Source organism: Pinus tabuliformis, chromosome 3_1, assembly GCF_031772625.1.
Source record: "Pinus tabuliformis cultivar Carrire ecotype Pingquan chromosome 3_1, CPIR1, whole genome shotgun sequence".
Taxonomy (NCBI): Eukaryota; Viridiplantae; Streptophyta; class Pinopsida; order Pinales; family Pinaceae; genus Pinus; species Pinus tabuliformis.
In genome coordinates, this window is record NC_142301.1 from 408,522,916 (window position 1) to 408,530,744 (window position 7,829).

A 7,829-nucleotide genomic window follows, 5' to 3' on the forward strand; every position below is an offset into this window, starting at 1 on the left:
CATGTAACCATGCAATGGGGCATTGAATATGGGTTATCCCAAATCCATCTAAACCAAGATCCGATATGCAGATCCATGATGGAAAGATATTAAATTCACACAGGCCTCCAATGCATTGACACTTGAATATGTAATACCAAGCTTTCAAGTGGTATCAGACTTGGGCATGGGCAAGTTTGTAATCTTCTTCAAAAATACCGAATCAAGCTTCAATAGGGTGTTTGATTTGTGTCTTGTTTGCTTCATGTTTTTAGAACTCATGGATATTTCAAAAGTTGGTTGTGCAGTTGGTAACAAAGTTCATAATTGTAGTTGTTGCATTATTGAAGCATTAGAATAACTAAGAATGCACGTTTCAGGTTGACATGGTTCAAAAGCAACAGGTTTAGAAAAATGCACCTCAAGACGCTATGAACCCAAGAGCTTCTTTCTTAAATATGAACATCGTGAATCAAATTAGATTTGTTTTGATCAGTGTTGTGAAAAGCGCGATTAAATCGCGCTTTTTTCCCTAAGACGATTTAATCACGCGTTTTATGCGAAAAAAGCGGCTATATTTTTTTTTGCCTATTTTTTCCGAAAAAAGCGCGCTTTTTTCAAAAAAGTGCACTTTTTTTCGAAAAAATCGCGCTTTTTTTGGAAAAAAGCGCAGGGTGTCGGGGCAGCAGGTTTTATAATGCGATTTTTTATTTTTTTTTGCTCATTTGGACTGTGGGCGCGCGTAGAAGGAGGAGGACGTCTTGGAGAGAGCAGCTGGAGGGTTTGTGAGAAAATCTAAGTGCTTGTAGGACAAATTCAAGAGGAGACCACCAATTTCTCCATAAAAACGGTATGTGGATTAATTTTTTTTTTGTTTTCCTTGTTTAAAAACATTGTTTTTCATTGTTTTTGGTTGGGAAACTTCATATGGGCACCATTTTCCTTTTGTTTTCATTGTTTTTAAAGAATTTTTTGTATTTTTTCATTGATTTGGGATGGGTAAATTGGTATGACTATGGGAACCAATTTTTTATTTATTTTTTCATTTTTTTTAAACATTGTTTATGTTTTTTCATTGTTTTTGGCTTTTTCCATTTGGTTGGGTAACTTGGGTTTGGAACTTTGGATTCTGGAAATTTGTAACTTGTAATTTTGTAAATGCTAAATTGTAATCCTAAATTCCTATTTCCTAATCCTTATTTTCCCATAGGTTTGCAAATTAAAAATTCAAAAACAAACATGCCAAGGAAATTGGATCCTTTCTGGGAATATGGTGAACCTAAAGCTCCGAATGATAGACAAAACTTGAATTGCAAGTTGTGTGGAAAGGAGATACGCGGGGGGGTGTACAGGTTGAAGTTTCACCTTGCACAAATCCCTGGACATGATGTGGGGCCCTGTATAAATACAAATCTTGAACTTATCCAAAGAGCCATGAGAGCATTGGGAGAATTAGAGCACATTAGAGAGGCCAAAGAAGAACTCAAAAGGCAACTAAAAAGGTCAGCTGAAGGAAGTGGGCCAAGTGGCACTGGTTCTACTGCAACATCAGTCAATCCGGTAGCTGCATCATCATTTTTTGTTCCTCGAACCACACCTGGTTCACAACCATCTATCGGTTCAATGCTAAAAAGAACTGAAAAAGAACAAGCTGACAGGTTGATGGCAAAATTTCTCCTCTGGAGTGATATTCCTTTCAGCATTGTAAGGAATAATCCCATTTTCCAACCTACTGTTGATGCTATTTCCAGTGTTGGCCCGGGGTACAAAATCCCTTCTTATCATGATTTCAGAGGCCAGATTCTTCAAGATGAAAAGCGTGACTGCACCCAAAGATTGGAGGATTTTAGGGCATCATGGGCACAAACAGGATGCACTGTTATGTCAGATGGTTGGACTGACCAAAAGGGGAGAACCCTTATAAACTTCTTGGTTAGTTGTCCCAAGGGGACTATGTTTATCAAATCTATTGATGCATCTCATCAAATCAAAGATGCAAGAACTTTATGTGATTTGCTGGATGTGTTTATTTTGGAGGTGGGTGAACAACATATTGTCCAAGTCATAACGGACAATGCTGCAAATTATGTTGCTGCTGGTAGAATGCTTATGGACAGGCATCCTACTTTATTTTGGACACCTTGTGCTGCCCATTGTATTGATTTGATGTTAGAGGACATAGGGAAAATTCCCTTTGTCAAAGATATTGTTGACTCATCAAAAAGCATCACAAAATTTATATATAATCATACATCTGTGCTTAGCTTGATGAGAAGATTCACCAACAACAAAGAGTTGGTGCGCCCTGCCATTACACGGTTTGCCACGAGTTTCATATCTCTTCAATCCCTCTTGAATTCTATGTGGGATGTGAAGAGAATGTTTCTTTCAGAGGAGTGGCGTGCTTTGTCAATGAGCCGCAAACCAGAAGGAGAGGCCGTATGCAGACTAGTTTCATACCAGGAAGACTTCTGGGCAGGAGTGCAGGAGGTGTGTGTCGTTACTGAACCTTTGGTAAAGGTTCTTCGGTTGGTTGATGGTGAGAAGCCCGCAATGGGCTATTTATATGAAGCCATGGACAGGGCCAAAGAAGCCATCCGGGCCTACTATGATGATAAGGGAGATGATGGGTTTCAGAAACAACTCCTTCTATGGGGAGTGATTGATGAGCGATGGAACAACACACTCCATCGTCCCATTCATGCTGCTAGGCTTTTCCTGAACCCTGCATTTTCTTATGCATGTGGGTTTGATTTTGATGTTGAGATCATGGATGGATTCTTATCATGTGTCTAGAAGATGGTGCGATCTCCAGAACAACATATAGAGATCTCTAAACAAATTGAGACATATAAGATGGCAGGTGGCACATTTGGCTTTGAGATGGCTATCACTGATAGGACGATTAAAATGGCAGGTATTTTTTAGTTTGTAACTTTGTTTCAAATTTCATTGTCTCTTCAAATTCCATTTTTTCTTGTTTATTTAAAATTTTATTTGTAATTTTGTTGTAGATGCATGGTGGAAAATGTATGGTGGCAGAGTACCCCTTTTGCAAAAGCTTGCCGTACGCATCCTCAGCCAAACATGCAGCTCCTCAGGATGTGAGCGCAACTGGAGTGTATTTGAAAAAATACACAACAAGAAGCGCAACAGGTTAACACTTAAACATTTAAAATATTGCAAATTTCCAAATAAATTTTTGAATTCATTAAACAATATTTTTTTTTATAATATTAATTATTAATTATTATTTCATGATCTTTGTACAGATTGGAGTCCCAGCGACTTAATGACATGGTCTACGTCTACTACAATCTTCGATTGTGGGTGAGGCAACTTGAGAGGACACCTGATGTGGATGCCATCTCATTAGATGGGATTCACACCACTGCTGCATGGAGGGTTGAGGCCGAGAGGCCTCTCATGGATTCTACTGATGATTGGTTAGTGCAGGATGTAGTGGAGGGGGAGCAGGAGGAGGAGCAGGAGGAGCAGGAGGAGGAGGTGACACCGCCTACCCGGGCTACCACTGCCACCAGTAGAGGACGTGGTCTACCTCCTGTAACTCCTACTTCTAGTTCTTTAGCTTCTAGAGCACATCAGACTCCACTGCCATTTCCACCAGCACAGGCACCAGCATCTACATCTAGAGGGAAAGGGAAAGCTGTGACATTTTCTCGCAAGAGGGGCAGAGGAAATCAATAGGATTAGACTTTCATTTTATTGTATATGAGTCTATGACATTATGACATGATGAGATACATAATCATATTTTTTGTTGATATTTTGAGGCTGAGCTGGGACTCAGGAGTCAGGACTTACTATTCAGGACATGATTCAATGTTATGTGTGATTTTAGCGCTAGAAATGATATTAAACATCTTATATATTAGTTTTTTTATCATATTTATGTGTCAATGTATTTATTTTATGTTGTAAATGGTTTAGATATTAAAAAAATAAAAAAATAAAATGAATATTTTTGTACCAAACGCTTTTTTCCCGCTTTTTTCCGCTTTTTTCCCGATTTTTCCGATTTTTCCGCTTTATTCCTGGCGCCGATTTAATCCCACTCGCGCTTTTCACAACATTGGTTTTGATCGTATAACATATCTAACATTTGAGAATATATTTGAAGAACAATTTAGATTGATGTCCAAAACATTAATTCATTCCTGAATCGCAGTGTGTATACAACATTGTTACAGCTTAGTCTGCAGTATTAGACCAATTACGTGAGAAAAACATAAACATTGCAGTAAAAAGAACCTACAATTCAATTTGTTGAACAGTTTATTGAAGCATTAGAATAACTAAGAATGCACGTTTCAGGTTGACATGGTTCAAAAGCAACAGGTTCAGAAAAATGCACCTCAAGATGCTATGAACCCAAGAGCTTCTTTCTTAAATATGAACACTGAATCAAATTAGATTTGTTTTGATCGTATAACATATACTGGTTACTCTTCACTGTATATATTACACAATCTCTGCCACTGCGTATTTTACACGGCGAACATTTTGAAAGATGTTGCTATCTGTTAAAAAGTATCAACATTATGCCATATAATTAAAGGGTAAAATTAAAAAAGCATAAACCCTCTAATTTACTTCAGAGAATCAGAATCAAATTAGATTTGTTTTGATCGTATAACATATATATTGTGTAATATATATCAGGGAAGAGTAACCAGTATATTAAAATAATTCTCTGATTAGTAGAAAATCAATGGAAGAAAAGAAATCCTTACACAGTCATGAATATATACAACAAATGCGGAAATGCCTAATACTATGGTAGGCCATATAGCTACTATTATGCATACTCAAATCTAAATCCCAGTATCCGCAGCAAGATGGCATCACACATGAATGCATGAATAAATTTAAGTCACAACCAACCATGGCCTATTCGCCATGCCAAAAAAAGTACGTCAACAGGTCCTCACAAGTCCCAAGATGGATTCAACTGCAATTTCTTCACCTTGCCTTTCCTCTTTAAATGAATCATAGTAGTCTTTGCTACATATATGAAATTTTAATATCACTGACCTATCTTCACACACGAGAAATCCCCGACTGTTTTGCGGGTGGTCAGGGGAAATTTTAAGGAGTTGTCTATAATGCGACTTTTTGAGATTCCGGTGACAGAATCCGGCGGAAGGAATTGATATGAAATCATGATTTATTGCAGTTAAAATGGTTTTTTAACTGCATATTCGGATTCAGCACCCTGAAAAACCCCTGGGACGCTTTCATTGTGCAGAAACTAGCTATCAAACTTGGATTCCAATAAATTACTGCCGGATTTTCACCGGAAAAAACCGCCGGAAAGGCTTTCAAAAAGTCGTGTTATAGACTACTGCAAATTTTAATATCACTGACCTATCTTCACACACGAGAAATCCCCGACTGTCTTTGCAAGTGGTCAGGGATTTCTTTGGGGCAGGATAATTTAGCTGAAAAGTATTCCCCAGGAAATCAGAAAGCCACCTAACAATGTAACTATGCCAGTGTTGGTAGATGAAGCCAATGCTTTTTCATCATTGGTATGAGACTACGGCCTACAGATAACCAATAAGCATTAGACATAGAGAAAAGCATTTAACAAGGGTAAACATTACTCCAAGAGACCGTGAGATGTGATCACAATTTAGAAAGGTTTAGGATTTAGACTTTACTTCTGCATGCGAGATCGGATCGGGCCATCTGTGTGTTGCTCCCGTTCTTGGGTTTTAGCAATTTCTTGTAAGGTTTAGAGTTTCTGTTTAGATGTTGGAGGTGGACGTTGTCTCAAGGTTGATAAGCAATGAATTGCATTTGGCACCAGTGAGCATAGTTTGTTAATTCTACTTAGTGTAATCTGATCTGATCCAAGGCTCAAGTTCGACCAAGAAGAGATTTCGTAAGGACGAGTGAAGAAAAACGTGAATGCTTCACAGTTTTTCTTCCATTTTTGGTTAGAAACTCCTGGGGTCGTTGTTTATGTGGACGGAACACGCCAAGGCATGTGATTGAGATGCGCTGAATACCTCAAATTGCAGGGTGAACTGAGAGATTGAGATGCACTGAATACCTCAAAATGCAGGGCGAACTGAGAATTTTGGTCAGAATGAATGAATAATACCTTTAACCATGTTTCTTTGAGAGAATTAGTTTGGAACGAAGACAAGTAGTCAGTGGGTTTCTTAGATGGTTAACTACTTCAGCATCACGTCATTACTGGTCCTTTTCTCATGTCTACAACTATAAAAGTTCCACTTTAAATGTCCTATTGAGTAGGAAGCCTTAGGAAGCAATAGAATAAACGCTAAACATTCCCAGAAAGAAATAGAAACAAAGAAATAGCATCCAAAAGTACAAATTTCCACCTTAATTGTCCCACTGAATCGAAAGTCTTAATATCCAATACACTTTACACCCCTTCCGGACTCCAATACTTAATACTCAGGCTACACAGTTGCATTAATGGAGAAAAATGCACATACTAAACGCTTACTAGTATTTCTATTTCAGGAGCATGGGCATTCTGATAAGATCATTCATCAGGGAAGAAACATGGGAATTAAATACATGATAAGGCCATTTCCTTGACTAGATGATACACACCAAGTATTTTTAAAAATGAGTGAACGCGATGTTGTCTCGTGGACAGCTATGATTTGTGCATGTGCCCAGCATGGGTTTGGCAGAGAAGCTGTCCAGCTCTTTGAGCGGATGCTACAGGTAGGTGTGAAACCAGATCATGTCACGTTCACTGGTGTTCTCTCTGCTTGCAGCCATGCAGGCTTAGTGGATTAAGGCCATGTTTACTTCCATTCTATCAGTGAAGTGCATTGCCTCAAACCAAATACAGACCACTATACCTGCATGATTGATCTTCTTGCCTGTGTTGGGAACATGGATGAGGCAGAGAACTTAATAAACAACTTACCAAGTTACCACATGAGCCTGATTCTCGCATGTGGGGAATACTACTTAATGCCTGCCAAAGGTATGGCAATATACAGATATGCAAACATGCAGCACAGTGCCTTATTGATATGGAACCATATAATATTGGAACATATGTGATGCTCTCAAACATGTATGATGTTGCTGGCAAGTGGGATGATGTAGCAAAGGCGAGGAAAATGATGAAAGACAGGGGGGTGAAAAAGGAGCCAAGATGTAGCTGGATTCAAACCAAAAACAGGGTGCATACATTTGTGGCAGGAGACAGATCCCATCCACTGGTTAGCAGAATCTATTCCATGTTGGAGAAATTGCAACTGCAGATGGAAGCAGCAGGGTATGTGCCAGATATGCGATTTGCCTTACATGCCATGAAGAAAGAGATCAAGTAACTCACTACCGAAGGCTTCATTTGTCTTTTGCTAGCTAGCATTTTCCACGATATACCTATACGAATGGTCGCCAATCTTTGTGTTGGGTATCTTTCACATTACAACTGTATTTCTTCAACGTTGTAGACTTGTAGTGCATCTGTGTGTTGTCAAGGTTGCCGAGACTTTCACCTAGTCTTGAATGCAGTTTTCTATGGGAGCCTGGCCACCAGAAATTGAAACTGGGTCATCCTCACAAGTGCTCTAACTTGGCCCTAGAATACATCCCAACAGACATAAAATAGATGCTATTTTGGCATAATATTCAATTTATAAGCTGGGCCCTAATTTGAGATTCTGAATGCTTTGTTCTAGAAGGAAGCAAAAGAACAACCGTATTTCACACTACAACTGTATTTCTTCAACGTTGTAGTGCACCTGTGTGTGAGTAATGTTTGCCGGGACTTTCACCTGATCTTGAATGCAGTTTTCTATGGGAGCCTGGCCACCGGAAATTGAAAC

At 38.9% G+C, this 7,829-nt stretch overlaps 1 pseudogene; it reads left to right on the top strand.

The window, feature by feature from the left end:
* Positions 1 to 6,606: 6,606 nt before the first annotated feature.
* On the top strand, positions 6,607 to 7,328 carry LOC149187474 (pentatricopeptide repeat-containing protein At1g08070, chloroplastic pseudogene; annotated as a pseudogene).
* Positions 7,329 to 7,829: the final 501 nt, after the last annotated feature.